Source organism: Symphalangus syndactylus, chromosome 6 (assembly GCF_028878055.3).
Source record: "Symphalangus syndactylus isolate Jambi chromosome 6, NHGRI_mSymSyn1-v2.1_pri, whole genome shotgun sequence".
In the NCBI taxonomy this organism is placed as follows: Eukaryota; Metazoa; Chordata; class Mammalia; order Primates; family Hylobatidae; genus Symphalangus; species Symphalangus syndactylus.
In genome coordinates this window covers 52,556,362-52,579,167 of record NC_072428.2, presented here as the reverse complement: position 1 = coordinate 52,579,167, position 22,806 = coordinate 52,556,362, and the positions used below count along the sequence as shown (strand labels likewise).

Below are 22,806 nucleotides of genomic sequence, written 5' to 3'. Positions count from 1 at the left end.
GGAGGAGCTGTATACATAAGTATGTGTGGGTGCATTATGCTGGGAGTTTGGGTGTCTGCGTTTCTCATCCTAACTGTTGCTAACCAGATGTGTGACCAGGGACAAATTGCCTAACCTCAATGGACTGAACTTTTCTCATATGTAAAAAGGGACAGTTTGGATTATATGATCTTGAAGATTTCTTCCAGGGCCAAAATTTATTATTATATAATGTGTAATTATAAAGTGATGTAATAGTTGAACAAATGTGGCAGATATTGTACATGTCTTGCCCCCTTGATTGTAATTATGAGGCAATTAGAATGTTTATAAGTTTGACCCCTTCAAAGTAATTGTGTTCTCAGCCTTAGATTTCCTTTGGTGATGATGTCATTGCCTCAGACTGCCTCTGAGCCAGTCTTTTGAATCTCCTCAGAGGTAGCAAATCTTTACTCTTAGCTTGGTGGATTCAATTTTTAGAAACAGCCAGAAGATACCATGAGCCAAAGAATCATGCAAGGCAATACCTTTTTTGGTGAAGAATGAGGCGTGACTATAAAACAGTAACACCGAATTTTTCTGTTTGTCTCACGTGGAGTAGACTTTAAAGGCAGCTCCCAAAGAAGTGTTTTGTTAGAATAAGTAAATAACTTCCTAAGGAGAGTATTTTGATTGCAGTTTTCATTTGATTTAATAAGATTAGAAATGTCTTCTGGAAAACAAGTCACTTTCCTTTATAGTGACTGTGCATATACTTGCTTATAGGTCGGGGTGACTAGATAATGGAGAAAACTGGCCTTTTCTTTTCTTTTTTTTTTTTTTCCAGACAGGGTCTCTCTCTGTCACCCAGACTGGAGTGCAATGGCGGGATCTTGGCTCACTGCAACCTCCACCTCTCGGGTTCAAGCAATTCTCCTGCCTCAGCCTCCCTAGTAGCTATGATTACAGGCATGTGCCACCATGCCCAGCTAATTTTTTGTATCTTTATTCGAGAAGGGGTTTCACCATGTTGGCCAGGCTGGTCTTGAACTCCTGACCTCAAGTGATCCACCCGCCTTGGCCTCCCAAAGTGCTAGGATTACAGGCGTGAGCCACCGTGCCCTGCCAAAAACTGGTCATTCTCCTGGTACTCCTCCCAAATCACAAGTCTGTTGAGGGCTCAAACACAAGTGTGTTGAGGGCACAAGTGTGTTTCAACATGTTGCTCTAGAGGAAACTGCGGCTGAGGAGCCATTGCAGTCCCATCTCCAGAAGACCCCCAGAAAGAGTTGGAAGAGTTCTTCAGGCTGTGGCAGCCACTGCCCACCAGCACACCCAAATCAATCAAGATGAATCCCAGGTGGTGAGGCTGAAGCAGATGGTTTGGTAGCTCCAGTCTTTTTTAGGGAGAAATGATGTATTAAATCACTACATTGATTTTTTGTTGTTGTTAGCAGTTGCGGGTTTGAAAAAAGGTAGGCAGGAAGATGGTGAAGGGGTCAAACCTAGGGGCTGTTATCTTGAATATATGCAAATTAAGCTGATTATATTATAGTGCCCTGCAATCTGTTCCTGGAAACGGTGGTCTTGAAAACTCATCAGTTAAATGAGGTGTTAGACAGCCTGGTCAAAGGATTCTGTCACTAAGTTACTGTATAATCATTTGCAATTCTCTTTCTTACTCTAAACATTGTTTTCCTCATTTTCATATTGAAAGAGTTAAGAGATGCTAAAAATTCTAGATCTGAAAATTGGATAAGCCTAAGAAGGTTTGAGGTAGGGAAATGTCTATTCTAAGCTGTTTGACTACTGGACTTGGAGTAGGAGTGGAATTTCCTTTTTACCTCCTAAATTATAGTTACTTTACTCTCTACTTATAGTCACAGCTGGATGATCAGACATTAAGCAGCTATTTAATGAGAAGCAGGCACTCGAAGCTTGCTCCTGAAAAACAATCACAGGACATGTTGTTGGTCCTGAGAGAAGTTATTCCTTGGTAGGACCTATTGTTTGAAGGAGGTGGGGGTGAATTTCATCAAAATGGACAGTGTGGATATTGTGATTCAGAGGATTGAGAGACTTTGTTTCCTGCTGTTATTAATTTCAAGCCTTTTTTAAAGGGATTCTCCTAACGATTGGTACAGTGGGATTCATTTAGAGAAAAAGCCTTGTGTACCAGAATTGGAAGTTAATGCCCAAGAGCAGGGCCAGTTGCTGCAGGACAAAGTGGCCTAATCATTCTCTTTTCAATACTTAGATCCTACAGGCTACCCCAAAGATAAAATAGGCTACTTTGTAGCTCAGATCTTCCAGCCTAGTGCCTAGCAAGCTCACTAAGAAGAGGAGGTGACCTGTAGAATCCACACCTCTTAATCTCCCTATTTCTCTTCTTTCCCTCAGTGCCCTTTAGTTTTAATTAGGATTGTGTAAACATAGTCATCTTGCCAGTCCTCTTAAAGTGGCAGGCCCTTGACATTTTCTGCTGGTCACTCATGCTATATGTATAACTTGTAATTAGAGGGACTAGCTTCTTTGACAGTTTGCCATCCCTGGCTGTACCACTGAAAGAATTCAGATTAGGGCCAATTGGCTGCCATTTACTCAGGCAGCATATTTAGTACCTACTGTGTGCAAGCAGTGTGCTGGAGTGGAAATGATTTTAAAACGGTTTCTGCCCTTCAGGAGTTTAGTAAAATGAAACAAGTATTAAAGCTAGCATCCCCCCAGGGAGGATTGTAATTAAGTTTGTAGAGGAACAAGCAATATGGGAGCACATAGAGCAAAGAACAATTGTTCCTGATTGTGGGGGCGATAAGGAGAGTTTCTGAAGGGAGAAGGCATTTGAGCCAGGTTGTAAAGGAAGAATAGGAGTTCAGCAGGTTTAAGAGACAGGGCATTTAATGGAGGTCACACCATGGGCAAAGGCACACAGCTTGGAAAATGCCTGGCATGTATGGGGAAAATGTGCCTGAGGTAGAGGATGTTTTAGGGAATGAACTGAAGATGAGGCTGGGAAGGAAATTTTTTTTTTTTTTTTTTTTTTTGAGACGGAGTCTCGCTCTGTCACCCAGGCTGGAGTGCGGTGGCGCGATCTCGGCTCACTGCAAGCTCCGCCTCCTGGGTTCACGCCATTCTCCTGCCTCAGCCTCTGCGAGTAGCTGGGACTACAGGCGCCCGCCACCACGCCCGGCTAATTTTTTTTGTATTTTTAGTAGAGACGGGGTTTCACCGTGGTCTCGATCTCCTGACCTCATGATCCGCCCGCCTCGGCCTCCCAAAGTGCTGGGATTACAAGCGTGAGCCACCGCGCCCGGCCTGGGAAGGAAATTTGAGGGTTGGATCTTAGAGAACCTTAAGTGTCATGCTAAGAAATTTGGATTTTATTCTTCATGTAATTAGCTATTGTTTTTGATTTACAGACTAACATGACCCAATCTATGTTATTTAGGTCTTGTCTATTCTTTTTTTTTTTTTTTTTTTTTTTTTCTGAGGCAGAGTTTTTTGCTCTTGTTGCCCAGGCTAGAGGCATGATCTCGGCTCACCACAACCTCTGCCTCCTGGGTTCAAGTGATTCTCCTGCCTCAGCCTCCCGAGTAGCTGGGAATACAGGCATGTGCCACCACGCCCGGCTAATTTTTGTATTTTTAGTAGAGACGGGGTTTCTCCATGTTGGTCAGGCTGGTCTCAAACTCCTGACCTCAGGTGATCTGCCCACCTCAGCCTCCCAAAGTGCTGGGATTACAGGCATGAGCCACCACGCCCGGCCCGGTCTTGTCTATTCTTAAGTGTAAAGCCTTAGAGGTTAGGTTGAGAGAAGGTGGTGGTCCTGATTCTTACAGTACAGTATAAAGTTTGTCAGGCATCTCATGTTTGGGAACTTGATTCCTCAGTTATAGTTACTAAAACAACTCCAAAAGCAAGAAGGCAGGAAGTGGTCAGAGCTGTGTCCCTTTAAACTGAGCTCACTGACCCACCAAAGATGATTTTCTTAGACATATACATTATAAACAGTCTTCTTGCTAGTGGGTTGCTTACTACTGATAATCCTTTGTGGATAAAATTTCTCACAAGGAGCGGGCTTTTCATTATAGGACAGAAACCAAAAACATTTTTTAAGCCTGATTGAAAAATAGTATATACTCATTCTAGGACATGTGAAAAACGCAGAGAAGTATAAGGAAGAAAACTGAAATCACCCATAATCCCACTATCTGGAGAAAACTACTGTTCTTATTTTAGCCTATTTTCTTTCAGTATTTTGTGCTTGTATATTTCTGGTTTTGCAATTTCCAGATCATATATTACCTAAAATTTTATATTCTGCTTTTTTCCCCATTTACCATTTTTTCATTATGTAAATTTATATATACTCTTCATAAATATTTGTAATGGCTGCCTAATAGTCTATCATATAGGATTTTTATATGTTTTCAGGTTTTTTCAAATAATAATGGAATTTTTTTCAAATCATTTTTGTAATAGATATAACAAATAAGTCCCCAAATAAGTCTTTACCCTAATTCTGCACTGCAGAAGTAACCATTATTTATTAATAGTTTTTTGTGTATCTTTACATGAACATTATTATGCATAAGTTTTTGTCTATGTTTTTGGTTATTTTCTTATGATACATATCTACAAATAGATTACTAGATTAAACAATATGAAACGAATTTTTTCCTAATTGTGTATGATGGTACTATTTAGAAAACATGAAAAATAATGTGTAAAGGGAGAAAGTAAAAGGCACCCATAATTCCACAACTCAGAAATGAACATTATTTGGTATACCTCCTTACAAGTGTACATACACATATACAAACTCACAAGCATGTGGGGAGAGGGATAGATATGTATATGATATATCTATCTGTCTATAAATATTTGTATATATAGTTTTAAAAATGGGGCCATACCATAATAGTTTTATCTTGCCTCTTTTTGTTTGTTTGTCTTTTTTGAGACAGGGTCTCACTCTCACCCAGGCTTGAGTGCAGTGGTATAACTACAGCTCACTGCAGCCTCAACCTCCTGGGCTCAAGCAGTCCTCCTACCTCAGCCTCCTAAATAGCTAGGACTACAGGTGCATGCCACCATGCCCGGCTAATTTTTATATTTTTTGTAGAGACAGGATTTCACCATGTTGCCCAGGCTGGTCTTGAACTCCTGAGCCCAAGCAATTCACCTGCCTTGGCCTCCCAAAGGGCTGGGATTACAGGCATATGCCACTACACCCAGCCTATATCCTGCTTTTAAAATTCAGCATTTCTTGAGTATTTCCCTATGTCATTAAAATTATTTAAAACTTTTTTTTTCCCCCAGAGACGGGGCCTTGCTCTGTCACTCAGGCTGGAGTACAGTGGTACAGTTGCAATCCTAGCTCACTGCAGCCTTGACCTCCTGGGCTCAAGTGATCTGCCTGCTTTAGCTTCCCAAGTAGCTGGACTACAGGCACATGCCATCATGCCCAGCTATTTTTTTTATTTTTATTTTTTGTAGAAGTGGAGTCCACTATGTTGCCCAGGCTGGTCTTGTACTCCTGGGCTTAAGCAATCATCCCACCTCAGTCTACCAAAGTGCTAGGATTATAGGCGTGAGCCGCTGTACCCAGCCAAACTTATTTAAAACATTTTAAGTGACTGCATAAGATTTCATCATATGTATATTCTTGCCATAATTTAAGTTATTGTTAGTTTTCCTTCAGTTTTTCAGAATGATAAATAATTCTATTAATGTCCATGTATCTTTGTATTTCAGATTATTTCCTAAAGTTTTATTTCTGTGATTGGAATTATTTGATGAAAGAACATGAGCTTTTTTTTTTCTTTTTAATTCTTTTTGTTTCCTTTTTTTTTTTTTTTTTTTTTTTTGACACAAGATCTCACTCTTGCCCAGGCTAGAGTGCAGTGGTATGATCACAGCTTATTACGGCTTCAACCTCCCAGGCTCAGACTCAAGTGATCCTCCCACCTTAGCCTCCTGAGTAGCTGGGACTATAGGTGTATGCCACCACACCTGGCTAATTTTTAAATTTTTTGTAAAGACATGGTCCCACTGTGTTGTCCAGTCTGGTCTTGAACTCCTGGGCTCAAGCAATCCTACCTTGGCCTCCCAAAGTGCTGGGATGACAGGCTTCAACCACTGTACCCAGCCAGCTTTTTTTTTTTTTTTTTTTTTTTTTTAGTTTTGGTAAAATGTATGTAACAAAATTTACTGTTTTAGGCTGGGTGCAGTGGCTCATGCCCATCATCCTAGCACCAGTACTTTGGGAGGCTGAGGCAAGAAGATTGCTGGTCTTGAACTCCTGGCCTCAAGAGATCCTCCTGTCTCAGCCTCTCAAAGTGCAGGTGTGAGCCACCATACCCAGCCAGATATGAACATTTTTGTTTCTTTGTTTCTTTGTTTTGAGACAGGGTCTCACTCTGTTACCCAGGCTGGAGTGCAGTGGTGTGATCACAGCTCACTGCAGCCTCAACCTTCCAGGGTTCAAGTGATCCTCTCACATCAGCCTCCCGAGTAACTGGGATTACAGGCATGTGCCACCATGCCCAGTTAATTTTGTTTTTTTTGTTTTGTTTTTTTTTTTTGAGACGGAGTCTCGCTTTGTCACCCAGGCTGGAGTGCGGTGGCGCGATCTCGGCTCACTGCAAGCTCCGCCTCCTGGGTTCACGCCATTCTCCTGCCTCAGCCTCTCCAAGTAGCTGGGACTACAGGCGCCCGCCACCACGCTCAGCTAATTTTTTGTATTTTTAGTAGAGACGGGGTTTCACCGTGGTCTCGATCTCCTGACCTCGTGATCCGCCCGCCTCGGCCTCCCAAAGTGCTGGGATTACAAGCGTGAGCCACCGCGCCCGGCCAATTTTGTATTTTTTTAAGACGGGTTTCTCCATGTTGGTCAGGCTGGTTTCAAACTCTTGACCTCAGGTGATCCGCCCACCTTGGCCTCCCAAAGTGCTAGGATTGTAGGCATTAAAGTTGATATGTATTGCCAAATTCCTATCCAGAGAACCACTTAATACCTGTTTATTTGTGTAAGAAAATGCACTGTTCTTTGTTTGTTTGTTTTTTGAGATGAAGTCTCGCTCTTGTCCCCCAGTCTGGAGTGCAATGGCGCGATCTCGGCTCACTGCAACCTCTGCCTCCCAGGTTCAAGCAATTCTCCTGCCTCAGCCTCCCAAGTAGCTGGGATTACAGGTGCGTACCACTACGCCCAGCTAATTTTTTGTATTTTAAGTAGAGACGGGGTTTCACCATGTTGGCCAGGCTGGTCTCAAACTCCCGACCTCAGGTGATCCGCCCGCCTTGGCCTCCCAAAGTGCTGGGATTATAGGAATGAGCCACCGCACCCGGCCTAAAATGCACTGTTCTTTGATTATTAATTTCTCATTCAAAATTCTAGATTAAGTTAAATTTCGTGGAGAGTATGATAGCTTTTTTTTTTTTTAACCATTATTTTGTAAAACCAAAATTTGGGAGAGAATGCAAGGAGAAATTAAAAAGATCACTGATATAACCTAAATGACCCTATTACTTAAAATGACCTTTTGAAGTAAGAGGAAATGAAACAAGTTACACTGAGTTCCTCCACTGATGAAATGGGGAGGATGACACCTTCCCTGCCTGCCGTACAGGAACTGAATGGCTTAAAATTCTCTGGAGAAATGACTTCTTTCATGGCCAGGATCTTCAGAAGGGTACAATCTAGAGGGGAGAATTGGCCTTCCTTTCCCACAATGGTCAGGGGTGCTAGCTCTTAGCGGTTGGTTCGACTTGCTGGAAATGTTCAGCTGCTTCCTAGCGAATCTGCTAGCAAAAGGGAAGGAGACACCTGTGTTGTGTTGTGTAGTGTGGTATGGTGTGGGGTGTGGTGTGGTGTGATGTGTATATGTGTTTGTTGGGGGTGTTTAGCAGCAGACATAGTGGGGCTTGCTTTGGTTTTGTATTATTGTGGTGTGTGGGTAGGAACTACATTGTCAAAATCACTGAAGGACAGTAGGAACCAGATTTGTTTGTTTCCCATTAGATGAAATTAAATAAGGGGCCAGGCATGGTGGCTCATGTCTATAATCCCAGCACTTTGGGAGGCAGAGGCAGAAGGATTACCTGAGCCCAAGAGTTCAAGATGAGCTTAGGCAACATGACAAGGCCCTGTCTCTACAAAAAATACAAAAATTAGACAGGTGTGGTGGCACCCGCCTGTGATCTCAGCTACTCAGGAGTCTGAGGAAGGAGGATCGCTTGAGCCTGGGAGGTTGAGGCTGTGGTAAGCTGTGATTGTACCACTGCACTCCAGCCTGGGCAACAGAATGAGGCTCTGTCTCAAAAAAAAAAAAAAGAAAAGAAAAGAAAAGAAAAGAAAAGAAACAAGGAAGACGAAGAGTAGTGCATAGAAAATCTTTTAGTGTTGCAACCCATAAGTAAAGATAAGTCTTTTGACTTCATTTGTGTGTTTTGGGCTCTTCCTTTGGGATTATATACCAGACCTATACTGCATATAAAGCTATTTGAAAATGAGCTACACACTGTAACATAGCCATGCTCTGGCTGTGGCCAATTAGACCATAACTAATCCCCACTGAGAAGCTTTTCTTTTTTTGTTTTGAGACAGGGTCTTGCTCTATCACCCAGATTTTCATAGCTCACTGCAACCTCGAACTCCTTGGTTCAAGGGGTCCTCCTGCCTCAGCCTCCCAAGTAGCTGAAACTACAGGCACACAGCACTGTGCCTGGCTAATTTTTAATTTTTTAATTTTTTTAGACAGAGTCTTGCTCTGTCACCAGGCTGGAGTGCAGTGGCACAATCTCGGCTCACTGCAGCCTCCAACTCCTTGGTTCAAGTGATTCTCCTGCCTCAGCCTCCTGAGTAGCTGGGATTACAGGCACACGCCACCATGGCTAGCTAATTTTTGTATTTTTAGTAGAGATGGGGTTTCACCATGTTGGCCAGGATGGTCTCCATTCCCCTGACCTTGTGATCCGCCCGCCTCAGCCTCCCAAAATGCTGGGATTACAGATGTGGGCTACTGTGCCTAGCCTAATTTTTTTTATTTTTTGTAGAGATGGGGTCTCGCTCAGCCTCCCTAAGTACTGGGATTGCAGGCATGAGCCACTGTGCCCAGACTTGAGCTTTTCATTAGTTTTTAACTCTTGTTTTTTTTGTGTGTGATTTTTGTTTTTTTGACATGGAGTCTCACTCTGTCTCCCAGGCTGGAATGCAGTGGCACAATGGCGGTTCACCACGGCCTTGGCCTCCCAGGCTCAAGCAGTCCTCCCACCTTAGCCTCCTGAGTATCTGGGACTACAGGTGCATGCCACCACAACTGGCTATTTTTCTAATTTTTGTAGAGACAGAATCTCGCCACGTTGCCCAGGTTGGTCTCGAACTCCTGGGCTCAAACAGCAAGCAGTCCACCCACTTCAGCCTCCCAAAGTACTGGGATTACAGGTGTGAGTCACTGTGCTCAGTCAAGTTATTGTTTCTGTTTAGACCCCAGTAGTAAATATTTTAGGCTTTGCAGACCATGTAGTTGTAACTACTCACCTCTGCCATTGGAGAACAAAAGCAGCCATAGACAATACGTAAATGAATGGGCGTGGCTATGTTTTAGTAAAACCTGATTTACAAAATATGGGCTGCTAACTTATAGGCCATAGTTTGCTGGCTGCTGGTAGGGGGAATTACACTTGACAGAAAGAGGCCTAGTTTTGGCCGGGCGCGGTGGCTCAAGCCTGTAATCCCAGCACTTTGGGAGGCCGAGGCGGGCGGATCACGAGGTCAGGAGATCGAGACCATCCTGGCTAACACAGTGTAACTCCATCTCTACTAAAAATACAAAAAATTAGCCGGACGTGTTGGCGGGCGCCTGTAGTCCCAGCTACTCGGGAGGCTGAGGCAGGAGAATGGCATGAACCCGGGAGGCGGAGCTTGCAGTGAGCCGAGATCGCGCCATTGCACTCCCGCCTGGGAGACAGAGCAAGACTCCGTCTCAAAAAAAAAAAAAAAAAAAAAGAGGCCTAGTTTTGATGGGAAATTGTTAAAAAACAGCTTTGATGTCTGCTACTTACTGGTTGTGTCACTCTAAAATCAAAATGGTAATACCTTTCATAAGAAATAAGAATGAACAGTTGCACATGTGAGGAGATGTTTAACTTTTCTGGAAATAAGATATAAATTAAAACAATAATATATTCTATCTTATATATTGATAAAATATATTGGTAGAAGTGTGTAGATGGGAATTTTTATCCTCTGTTGGTGAGATTATAAACTAGTACACAGTTTTAGATGGTAATCTGGGAATATCTGTTGACATTTAAAACACACAAGCTTTTCGACCCATTAATTCTAATTATTGGTATATATCCTAGAGAAATATTAGCCTGTGTGTAAAATTAGAGATGTGCTGCCAGTGTTATCAATACAGCATTCTTTGACATGGCAAAACACTGTGAACAACTTAAATGTCTAGATGTAGCAAAATGGGAAAATAAAGTTGTGGCACATTCTTACATAGGATTTTTTTAAGCTTTTAAAAGTTTAAGGAATCGCCAGCCATGATAGCTCACACCTGTAATCCCAGCACTTTGGGAGGGCAAGGTGGGCGGATTATTTGAGCCTAGGAGTTTGAGAACAGTCTGGGCAACATGGTGAAATCCCATCTCTACAAATAAATTAGCTGGGTATGGTGGTGCACACCTGTAGTCCCAGCTACCAGGAGGCTGAGGTGGGAGGATCACCTGAGCCCAGGTGGTCGAGGTTGCAGTGAGCCATGATGGTGCCACTGCACTCCAGCCTGGGCGACAGAGTGAGACTTTGTCTCAAAAGAAATTAATTAAAAATGTGAGGAATCTATTATATGCTGGTATGGAAACATGTCAAATAAATTTTTACGTGAAAAGGGCAAGTTGCAGAACATATTATATGGTATGATTACAGGTATGTAGACCAAACACACATACCTGTATGTGAATATATACCTGTATGTGTACATGCTTAGGAAAAATCCGAAAGATTGTACAACAGACTTCCAAAACAGTGGTCACTTCTGAGCTGGGGGGTGTCACTGGCAAATGTGGGTTGAGGCTTAATGAAGAGGGAGTTTTATATTTTACTCTAGATACCTCTGTATTATATTATTTCACAGTGATAATGTATTCTTTCTCCTTCCCAATTGTTTGGAGAGCTCCTGGGCCTGTCTGCACTTGCCAGGGTTAGGAGTGTGACAAAGTAGCCAGCTGTGCTCACATCAGTTGAGTTGGAAGCAGCTGCTGAGACCAGAACAGGGAGCACATGTAAGGGGAGGAGGGGAATAGCATGTGCAAGTGACTGAGAGAGGCAGCCAAGACAGGCCATTTCCAGTTTACCAACAGTAACTATCACATGTCTTGTCTTGACATTCTCCAAGTTACTTTGCTCTCTGTCATCACACTGGACCCTGAGAATGATTCTCTGAGCAAGGGAGGTAGGGATGATGATAAGACCGGGAGTAATCAAAACATGGGACAACAAGGAAAGTATGTGTGTAGAAATAGTTTTTTTTCTTTCACTTGAAATATGTCAAGGATACTCATTACAGCATTATTTGAAATGGTAACACTGAAAATAGCCATTCCCTCAACAGAAAAATACGTGAACACGTTATGGATACTCCTTATATGGACTTTTATGTAGCTTTTTAAAAGTATGAGTTAGAATTTTAGTTATTGATGCTTGGGGAGATGTTGATAAATTATTAGATGAGATAAGTTGCAGAGCAACGTGTAAAGTTTAAACCTAGTTTTCTAAAAACAGAACAACAAAACCCTTTCCAATATATTTGTATTTATGTTTTTGGGGGGCACAAAAATATGTTACCATTTCTCATCTTGTAGGAGGCCTTGGAGAGGAATGGAAAGGGGCTGGGAGATTACTAATTTTGTCTTTTATCTAACTTTGTATTGCTTCACTGGTTTTGAAGAACAAGGAAACAAACTCGTATAAGCAAGAAATGAAGTTTCCTAAACTTAATTAATCATCTTAATTAATTAATTTTTTTTTTTTTTGAGATGGAGTTTTGCTCTTGTTGCCCAGGCTGGAGTGCAGTGGTGTGATCTTGGCTTACTGCAACCTCCACCTCCTGGGTTCAAGTGATTCTTCTGCCTCAGCCTCCCTAGTAGCTGGGATTACAGGCACCTGCTACCATGCCCAGCTATTTTTTTTTTTTTTTTAAATAGTGACAGGGTTTCACTATGTTGGCCAGGCTGTTCTCGAACTCCTGACCTCAGGTGATCCACCTGCCTCAGCCTCCCAAAGCGCTGGGATTACAGGCGTGAGCCACCGCACCCAGCTCAGTTTTTTTTTTTTTTTTTTAAATGGAGTCTCGCTCTGTTTCCCAGGCTGGAGTGCAGTGGTGCAATCTTGGCTCACTGCAACCCCCACTTCCCGGGTTCAAGCAATTCTCATGCCTCAGCCTCCCAAGTAGCTGGGAATACAGATACCTGCCACCATGCCCAACTGATTTTTGTATTTTTAGTAGAGATGGGGTTTCACCATGTTGGCCAGGCTGGTCTGGAACTCCTGACCTCAAGTGATCCACCTGCCTCAGCCTTCCAAAGTGCTGGGATTATAGGCATGAGCCACCGTGCCCAGCTTTAATTGATTTTTAAAAATTAACTTTTATTATTTTTTAGTGAGTTAATGAAGTAAAGAAATATGAAAGTCAAAATAGAGTTTTAATATGGAATTAATATGTAAATCTTCTTTTGGATTTAAAGGAGGCATCTGGGTAGTAGCAAGAGAACGAGCATTCAAGGAACCAGCTTTGTAATTGTAGTTATCAACTTTCTGATGTTTGAGCTTTAATTTAGTAAGGTTATTTAATAACTTAAATGAAGGCTTTAGTGTCCTTATCTCTAAAACAAAGAGCTTGTACAAGGAGATGTGCTTCACAAATCTGTTATCCCACAACTGAGCTACCTTTTGAGATTAGAATATTATATTTCCTTTGTTTTAAAATGCTTTCTTTCTTTTTTTTTTTGCTTTTTTATATTTTAACACTGAAATTGGAATTTATTTTACAATTGATAGTATCTTTCAATTGTCACTGGCCATTTTTTTTTTTTACATTTTTGTTATCTCTGAAATTGAGATATCTCATCATTGATGATGTAGGATAGCTCCATTTTCAATGCCATTTTTGTTTTCATTAACAAAAATCTTCACCCTTTCCTGGGCTTCTGTTACTTCCAATCCTGTCAGATTCTTTCACATCACTAAGACATTCTGGATTGGGACAATTGGGTGGATATATTATTTGAGTGTGCAAGAATTTTGTACATCCTTATGTAACTGGTAGATGTCCTATATGTAGCTACTGTTTGAGAAATTGAGTAAAAAATGTGACATATCCAACTTAGTGTTCCGAGTTTGATTATCAGTTTTGCTTGCTTTTTTTTTTTTTTTTTTTTAGGAGATGGGATCTTGGCCAGGCGCGATGGCTCATGCCAGTAATCCCAGCACTTTGGGAGGCTGAGGCAGGCAGATCACAAGGTCAGGAGTTCAAGACCAGCCTGGCCAACATAGTGAAACCCCGTCTCTACTAAAAATACAAAAATTAGCTGGGGGTGGTGGTAGACACCTGGAATCCCAGCTACTTGGCAGGTTGAGGCAGGAGAATCGCTTGAAACTGGAAGGCAGAGGTTGCAGTGAGCCAAGATCACACCACTGCACTCCAGCCTGGGCAACAAGAGTTAAAACTTCAACTCAAAAAAAAAAAAAAAAAAAAGATGGGATCTTGCTGTGTCACTCAGGCTGGGGTACAGTGGCACAATCATAGCTCACAGAAGCCTCAAACTCCTGAGCTCAAGTGATCCTCCAGCCTCAGCCTCCTGAGTAGCTGAGACTTCAGGCATGCCACCATACCTGGCTAATTTTTTTTTATTTGTTGTTGTTTCTCTTGAGACAGAGTCTCACTCTGTCACCCAGGCTGGAGTGAAGTGGTATGATCTCAGCTCACTGCAGCCTCCACCTTCCAGGTTCAAGCACTTCTTGTGCCTAAGCCTCCTGAGTAGCTGGGATTATAGGCATGCACCACCACACCTGGCTAATTGTGTGTGTGTGTGTGTGTGTATTTTTATTAGAGACGAGATTTTAGCATGTTGGCCAGGCTGGTCTCAAACTCCTGGCCTCAGGTAATCTGTCTGCCTTGGCCTCTCAAAGTGCTAAGATTACAGGCGTAAGCCACCATGCCCAGTTTTTTTTTTTTTTTTGAGAGAGATGGGGGTCTTGCTTTGTCACCCAGGCTGGTCTTGAACTCCTGGGCTCAAATGATCCTCCCATCTCAGCCTCCTGAGCCATTGGGATTACAAGTGCAAGCCTCCGGACCTGGCTTGCCTGGTATTTAATAATTACAGTATGACATATATACAGAAAAGTACACAAAGTTTACAGCTCAAGGACTTTCCACAAGGTGAACACACCTGTGTTACTAGCACCTACATCGAGAAGCAGAACATTACCAGCATACCATTAGCCCCTTCCCAGTCACTATCCCCCTATTGTTTTATTTTTAAATGTAGTGAAAGTATACATAGGGATGATGACTCTTGGTTCATAAGTGAATGGCTCATGTTATCTCAGGTGAGTCTTCTGGAAAGGGAGGAGCCAGAAAACCGTGGTTACATCGTGGCCCAGTTGCTTTTTAGCTGTATGACCTTAGGCAAGGTAAATTTAACTTTTCTGGACTTCATTCCTCTTTGGTAAAGTGAAAATAATAATGCCCTCACCTTAAAGGGCTGTTGTGAGGTTCATCTGACATTATTGGTAAACAGGAAATACCTTGTAAATGGGAAACACTTTGTTAGTTGTAAAGAGCCATACACAAATAATAGTCATTTTTGTTGAGAGCTGTGGAATCTCAAGCAGAAGAGAAAATGATGATCCCCAAATCTATTCTCTTTATCACCTTTGCTGTCTCATTTTTTTTGTTGACATTGGTGTCACTGTCTTTCTGTTAAATTCTCCCAAAATAAAAATAATATAAAGGTCCTAACAGGAATCCCCAGAGATCTGGAATTTCTCCTAAAGTGTTTTACTTCTTCTCTTAATGCTGATGCCCGCTAGATCTGTGCAAGGCAGAGACCTTGGTAAATCAACAAACTTCAATCACAAATGAGTACATCACCCATTTACAGGCCTTACAAGCAAGCATGATCTTCTCATAGACACTCTTCTGAGTTTATTCACTGTTCCAAATGGAGCCCAGATCCATATCTCTAACCCCAAATCATATTTTTCATTAGTTACTGATTATTTCTAACTGTATATCGAGTAGATATCTCACGTCTAAGACCTAACTCTCAAACTGCTTGCCAATATAGCAAGACGGTTTAGATTTTGGGCTTGGAGTGGGACAGTCTTCAGTTTGAATCTTAATTCTGCTACTTATTAGCCTCATAATCTTTGCTAATAAAGATCATGACAGTTGCTTAACATCGTGAAAGATTTATTCTATAAGTCGAGGGTATTAATAGTATTTGCTTGATAGGGGTGATACTATGCTCAAATGAATGGAAATTGTTATTGTTAGTCTTACATTCTTTTTTTTTTTTTTTTTTGAGATGGAGTTTTGCTCTTGTTTCCCAGGGTGGATTGCAATTGTGTGATCTCGGCTAACTGCAACCTCCACCTCCTGGGTTTGAGCAATTCTTCTGCCTCAGCCTCCCGAGTAGCTGGGATTACAGGTGCCTGCCACCGTGCCCGGCTAATTTTTTTTGTATTTTTAGTGGAGACAGGGTTTCACCATGTTGGCCAGGCTGGTCTCCAACTCCTGGCCTCAAGTGACCCACCTGCCTCGACCTCCCAAAGTGCTGGGATTACAAACGTGAGCCACCGTGCCCAGCCACTCTTACATTCTTATCTTGCTTTTTGGCACACATGTTCATCTATTTGTTCACTCAAGCTGGGAAATTTAGAGGTGCTTCAAGAATTTTCCTTTTCTCATTCTTCATTTATACAGTTGTCCCTCAGTATCTGTGAGGTATTGGTTCCAGGACTTCACACAGATACCAAAATCCTTGGATGCTCAAGTCTCTATATAAAATGGTATAATATTAGCATATAACCTACACACATCCTTCCTATAGTTTAAATCATCTTTGGGTTACTTATATAATGCAATGTAAATACTATGTAAATAGTTGTTACATTGTATTGTTTAGAATAATGACAAGAAAAAATGTTTATACATCTTCAGTACAGATGCTTTTTTTTCCCCCAAAATGTTTTTCATCTCAGGTTGGTTGAATCCACACATGTGGAACCCATGGATACAGAGGGCCTACTGTAATTGGTTGTCAGGGCCTATGATAAATAGTTCTCAAAGCTATTGTTGCATCTTTATTGTCATTGCCTTACTTCAGACATACATTACTTCTTGCTTGTAACAGACAATGGTTTTTGCACTGCATTCTGTAAAGTTTTACAGAACTATAGAACTGACTTAAGAACCAGGGGGAAGCAGAGGGAACAAGTCTCCAAATATCCCTTACTTCAAACTGTCTTCTTCTGTGTGTCCTGGGGTTCTATATAAAGGTTACCTTTAAATAGAGTTCATTTGAAATATATAGTTTGGAACCTTTCATTCATTCAAGAAGTATTTATCAAGCACTTATGCTGTGCCAGCCATTGTGCTGATTTCTAAGAATTCAGTGGTGAGCACACAGTTTGTGATTTCATGGAACTTAAGGCAGTAAGAGAAAGATAAATTAATAAAATACAAAAAGGCATAATTAGGAACTATGGGCTGGGCACAGTGGCTCATACCTGTTATCCCAGTGCTCTGGGAGGCCAAGGTGGGAGCTTCACTTTAGTTCAGGAGTTCGAGACCAGCTTGGACAACATAGCAAGATCCTGTCTCTACAAAAATAATAAAAAAAAAAGAGCCAGGTGTGGTGGCATGTGCCTGATAAAGTGCTATTATTATTCCCATTTTACAGCTGGGGAAAATGAAGGCACAGAGAGAGTAAATAACTTGCCCAAGGTTGCAGAGCTATTAAGCTATAAACTCAGAATTTGTATTAGGTTGTCTTAAGTTCAGACCTCATAATCTTAGCCATTATGCTGTATTGCCTTCCTACTTTGTCTTACCATTCCAGTCTGTACTTTATACAGTTTCCCTTCTGAAACATAGCCCTGATCATGCTGTTCCCCTTTACCCTCTTCCTTTAGAAACCTTGATTGTCTTTTCATCATCTACAATTTCTTAGCATGAGGCAAGTGCCTCACAATTTAATATTACTTACCCTTTTTTTTTGAGACGGAGTCTTCCTCTGTCACCAGACTGGAGTGCAGTGGCATGATCCCGGCTCACTGCAACCTCCACCTCCTGGGTTCAAATGATTCTCCTGCCTCAGCCTCCTGAGTAGCTGGGATTACAGGCACACGACCACACCCAGCTAATTTTTGTATTTTTAGTAGAGACGGGGTTTCACCATGTTGACCAGGATGGTCTCAATCTCCTGACCTCATGATCCACCTGCTTTGGCCTCCCAAAGTGCTGGGATTACAGGCGTGAGCCACCGCCCCTGGCCTTACTTATTACCCTTCTTATCATCTGATGCACCTCCCTAAAACTGCATGCCATTGTTCAATTGTAATATGCTCTGTCTTTGCACGTGCTGTTTTCTCTGCCTAGAATGCTCCTTTTTTACTTTTTGATGAAACTCTACTTATCTTGCTCATATTTTAATATCTAGCTTAAATGTCACTTCCTCTATAAAACATTCCCCATCATCCCATCCTGAGTTAGTCCCTCACAGCTCCTTTAAACCAGTACCTACTCTTATTTTCTCATTCCGAAGTCTTTCCATGAAAGCAAGAATCTTAGTGTTCTCTTTAGCTCCCCACCTTTCCCACACCCCTATATGCTAAGAGCATTGTCTCTACGTCTGTAATGCCTTTCAGATCCACCTGTTTTAGTTTCTACTGCCCCTGCCCTGGCAGTGCAGTTTTCTCTCTACCTCTACAGCTGCCACCTAAGTCTGTTTTCTGCCTCTGGCCTCCCTGTTGTGCTAGAGTCATCTTTTCAAAAAGCACAAGTAGTATACCATTCTCCTGCCCAGGACTCTTCAGTGCCTCCCACTTCTCTTCAGTAAGTCACCCTGGGTTGTTGGTCCCCACTAGCCTTGCCTGTGTTGTCTTACCTTCCTTTCAGCACACCCCAAGCCCATGTTCTTTGGCTTCATATTATGGTTACAGATGTGTCTCTTCCTTTACAAGATTATAAACTCAAGTTTAAAGATTTACCCTTGGGCCAGGCACAGTGGCTCACACCTGTAATCCCAGCACTCTGGGAGGCCAAGGTGGGCTGATCGCTTGAGCTCAGGAGTTTGAGACCAGCTTGGGCATCATGGCAAAACCCCATCTCTACAAAGAGTACAAAACTAGCCGGGCATGGTCCTGCACACCGGTAGCCCCAGCTACTTGGGAGGCTGAGGTGGGGAGGATCACTTGAGGCTGGGAGGCGGAGGTTGCAGTGAGCTGAGATTGCACCACTGCACTCCAGCCTGGGCAACAGAGTGAGACCCTGTCTCAAAAAAAAAAATCTTTGAATTCCTAGCACAGTATGTAGGATGTTTATATCATGTTTATAGTCGAATATCCCTGATTAAATTTCATTAATTCTAAGTAAAGAGTAACATACCTTATGTATTTTGGAGAATATGTTTTGATATAAAGAAAGAGCTTTTCCTTAAAAGGGATAAATTTCAGTTAGTAGGAAAATTGCTTATGTGAAATTTTGTACTTCTCAGTGATGCCAGATACATAGGATTTATTTTCTCTAATGGTGATCAAGTTATTTATTAGCATCTTTAAAAGTGTGGATTGGACAGCACGGTGGCTCACACCTTTTAATTCCAACACTTTGGGAGGTCAATGCAGGCGGATCGCCTGAGCCCAGGTGTTCGAAACCAGCCTAGGCAACATAGTGAGACTTCATCGCTACTAAAAATTAAAAATAGCCAGGCATGGTGGTGCGTGCCTGTTGTAGCAGCAGCTACTTGTAAGGCTGAGGCGGGAGGATCACTTGAGCCCAGAAGTTTGAGGTTGCAGTGAGCTATGATTGTGCCACTGCGCTCCAGCCTGGGTGACAGAGCAAGACCCTGTCTCAAAAAAAAAAGGTGGGTATATATCTGGTGCCATTTAGACACCTGCATTGCCCTTTTCATGAGCTGTGGCAGAAGCAGTATGAACAATGAATGCAGAAATGCTTTGTATACATAAAGACCTATACTGATGAGAAAGAGGATGTAGCTGAGATGTGCTGGAGAGAGCACTGGATTTAGAAGACGTCTCTTTGAGTTCTGGCTCTGCAGCCTTACCAGTCAACCTTGAGGCAGGTATTTTCTTCTTACTGAGCCTTAGGTTCCTAATTGGAATAAATTAGGAATAAAATTGGAATAAACCTTGCCTCTTAGGGTTCTTTTGGGAAGATTAATTGAGATGTGAGACACAGCCTTCCTTAAAAATCCTGAAATTTGTTCAAATCCCTAGCACAATATGTATTTTAGGATTTTATCATGCCCATGTTAGACACCATTCCCACTTATTTCATGTATTAGTAACATATTGACAAGTTGGTTCTTGAGGCAATCTGTCTTCCTGTTTAGAACTCATATTCATGTTTGTTCATTTCTATCAGTGACTAAAGGCATTCTGATGTGGAAAAAGGAAAAGTGGACCTGGAACCAGAAAGACAGGGGTCTCAGTGCTGTGTAGGACAGGGATGATAAAGTAGAGAGGTGGGGAGGAGAAGGGGTGAAGACCTAGGTATAGAAAGCTACTTTTCTTTAGTCTGTTTAGACAGATGTAGTTATAAATTGCATTTTGTGGCTTGTATTTATGAAAAGCTGCCTTGTAGTTCCTCGAGTGTGGCTCTAATCACCTTTCATTGTATGCCATGCTAAGTTGGTACTACCAGTTTCCAAGGACCTCCTCCTTTCAACAGAGTATTAATGAAGCACCCACATGTGCCTTGCTTTGGGGATGGGTCCTAATAGGGTAACACACAATGTGCCTGTTTCTAGGAGATTTGCTATTTTTTGGAAAGAACACCCTAACTAGTGATGTTTTGACCAGATTCTGAGGAGACAAGTTCTACTACAAGATTTGTTGCTGAGAATGGTATCCTGTGGAAAGAATCATGGGAATTTTTGATAGTGGAAAGGTACCTTATATTTTTAGAGACCGAGTCTCACTCTGTTGCCCAGGCTAGAGTGCAGTGGCATGATCATAGCTCACTGTAACCTCAAACTCCTGGGCTCAAGTGATCCTCCCACCGCAGCCTCCCAAGTTGCCAGGACTGCAGACACACACCACCATGCCCAGCCAATTTTCTTTTTTTGATATATATCTATTTATCTATCTATCTATAGATAGATATATGGATAGGCAAATATATATATATATATATATATATATTTTTTTTTTTTTTTTTTTTTTGAGACAGGGTCTCACTATGTTGCCCACGCTGGTCTCAAATTCCTTGGCTCAAGTGATCCTCCCATCTTGGCCTCCAAAAGTGCTGAGATTACAAGCATGAGCAACTGTGCCTGGCCCTGAAAAGGTACTTTAGAGCTGATCCGACCCTAGCTTAGTTCTCAGTAATTTGCCTCTGACTTGCATTAAGCCACGTAGTTAGTAAGTGACCCATCACCCCTCCAGGGGCTTTCAACACCAGATCTACTATGTTTTCTACCACTATGGAGGTTCAGGTTCTTTCACATTTCTTATAATAGTTCTGTGTTTGTGAGCAAACATTGTGCTAGATATGTTGATATGTTGCCTGTAGGGACAGAGCCATTTTACTCCTCTGTGACAGTGAAACAGGGTGGAGAGGTTCTTAGCTGTTTTGTAGAAAGGCCTTCTTGAGAGAGAACTGAGTGGGCCTGTTGGATGTTATAATGAATCCTCTCTGGGTTTTGATTTGCCCTCTGCTTTTCTTCCCAGGAAGACTCAGGCTTACCAACACTGCCTCATTAATCAGCCACTATCCTCTGAAGAGGTAGAATGAGGCCATGGTAAATAAGCTCAAGGTCAGGCTCCTGAAACGGCAGTCCTTCCCTTTAGCACCAGCATTTCCTTCCAGCCTCCCCCTCTCACCCTTGAGATACTGCCAACGTCCCTCCTAGTAGAAGACTTTTGTTGGTGCTTGCTGTTTTCAGAGGAGTTTTGGCCCTTTAATGTTTGTAAAGCTCTTGGATCCTCAGAAAAAAATTCTTTAGTGATTAGTTTTGAAATTGGAGCTGTTTGATTATTTTGATTAAGAAGTTGATTTTCGGCCTGGCGCGGTGGCTCACTCCTGTAATCCCAGCACTTTGGGAGGCCCAAGCAGATGGATCACCTAAGGTCAGGAGTTCAAGCCCAGCCTGGCCAACATGGTGAAAACTCATCTCTACTAAAAATAAAAAAAATTAGACCGGCGTGTTGGCTGGCACCTGTAATCCCAGCTACTCAGGAGGCTGAGGCAGGAGAATCGCTTTAACCTGGCAGGTGGAGGTTGCAGTGAGCTGAGGTCGTGCCATTGCACTCCAGCCTGGGCAACAAGAGCAAAACTGTCTCAAAAAATAAAAAAAGTTGATTTTCATGAGGAAAAGCACACGGCTTCTTTGATTTGCTGAGAATATGCTAGCTTTTATTCATTCACTCAATGATTGTCTATTTAACAGCTGTAGAGAGTAATGTAGGCTGGCTGGGTGCAGTGGCTCATGCCTATTATCCCAGCTACTCGGGAGGCTGAGGTACAAGAATCACATGAATCCGGGAGGCAGAGGTTGCAGTGAGCTGAGATCGCACTACTGCACCCCAACTTGGGCAACAGAGCGAGTCTCCATCTCAAAAAAAAAAAAAAAAAAAAGAGAGAGAGAGAGAATAATATAGGGACAAGGTAGACAACTTACTACTTACATGACTAGACCATGTAAGTCACCTAATTCCTGAGCCTCAGATTTCCTCATTTTTAAAACTGCCCAGTGCTTGGTTCGGCAGCATGTATAAAATTGGAACAAAATAAAATAAAATAGGAATGATACAGAGATTAGCATGGCCCCTGTGCAAGGATGACATGCAAATTTGTGAAGAGTTCCATATTTTTTAAAATTTTATTAAAAAAATAAAGTAAAATAAACAAAACTGCCCAATACAATGCCTTCTAGTCTTTTCTCTGTCACTTATGTCCTGGCATAATAAAGACTATCATTATCGTTGCTGTTACTGTTGTAATTCGTAGCTAATCCAGAGCCTGTCCCCTGCGGTCATCTTGTCTAATCCTCAGGACAAACTGTAACTTTATAGACCTGCCTGGCAGAGTGGAGGGTTTGGGTAAGGGAATAACGATTCTAGAAGCTAGAACTCTAGAAGCTGCAGGTCATGGAGGGCCTTGAGTGCCAGGCTAATTGTTTGTGTTAGAATCATCCAATGGGGATGACTGGGGACTTGAACTATCCTAGTATTTATTTGTTTTTGTTTTTTGAGACGTGTCTTGCTCTGTTGCCCAGGCTAGAGTGCAGTGGCATGATCATAGCTCACTATAACCTCAAACTCCTGGACTCAGGCAATCCTCCCACCTCAGCCTCCTGAGTAGCTAGGACTACAGGCACACACCACCATGTCTGGCTAATTCTTTTATTTTTTGTAGAGTTGGGGATGTCGCTATATTACCCAGGCTGGTCTTGAACTCCTGAGGAATTTGAACTCCTGAGCTCAAATTATCCTCCCACCTTGGCCTCCCAAAGTTCTGGGATTATAGGCATGAGCCACCACACCCAGCTCCAATCTTTTTTTGTTTAAACTTTCAAAAATGATAATATAAG

The 22,806-nt window shown here is 42.2% G+C and overlaps 1 protein-coding gene and 1 non-coding gene across 16 annotated transcripts in view; both read left to right on the top strand.

Moving 5' to 3' along the window:
* NUMA1 (nuclear mitotic apparatus protein 1) overlaps positions 1–22,806 on the top strand; it is a 79,642-nt gene that overhangs the window by 10,149 nt on the left and 46,687 nt on the right. For 4 of the 15 annotated variants that reach the window (XM_055282751.1, XM_063641234.1, XM_063641248.1 and 1 more), the window contains exon 3: positions 7,055–7,152. The exons of the other annotated variants lie outside the window; for them this stretch is intronic. The gene's annotated coding sequence lies outside the window, so the exon portion shown is untranslated. The remainder of the gene's footprint in view (positions 1–7,054; positions 7,153–22,806) is intronic. 15 annotated transcript variants of the gene reach the window in all.
* LOC129485508 (U6 spliceosomal RNA) lies at positions 21,985–22,088 on the top strand. The gene has a single exon (XR_008658660.1). It is a non-coding gene; the product is annotated as a U6 spliceosomal RNA (small nuclear RNA).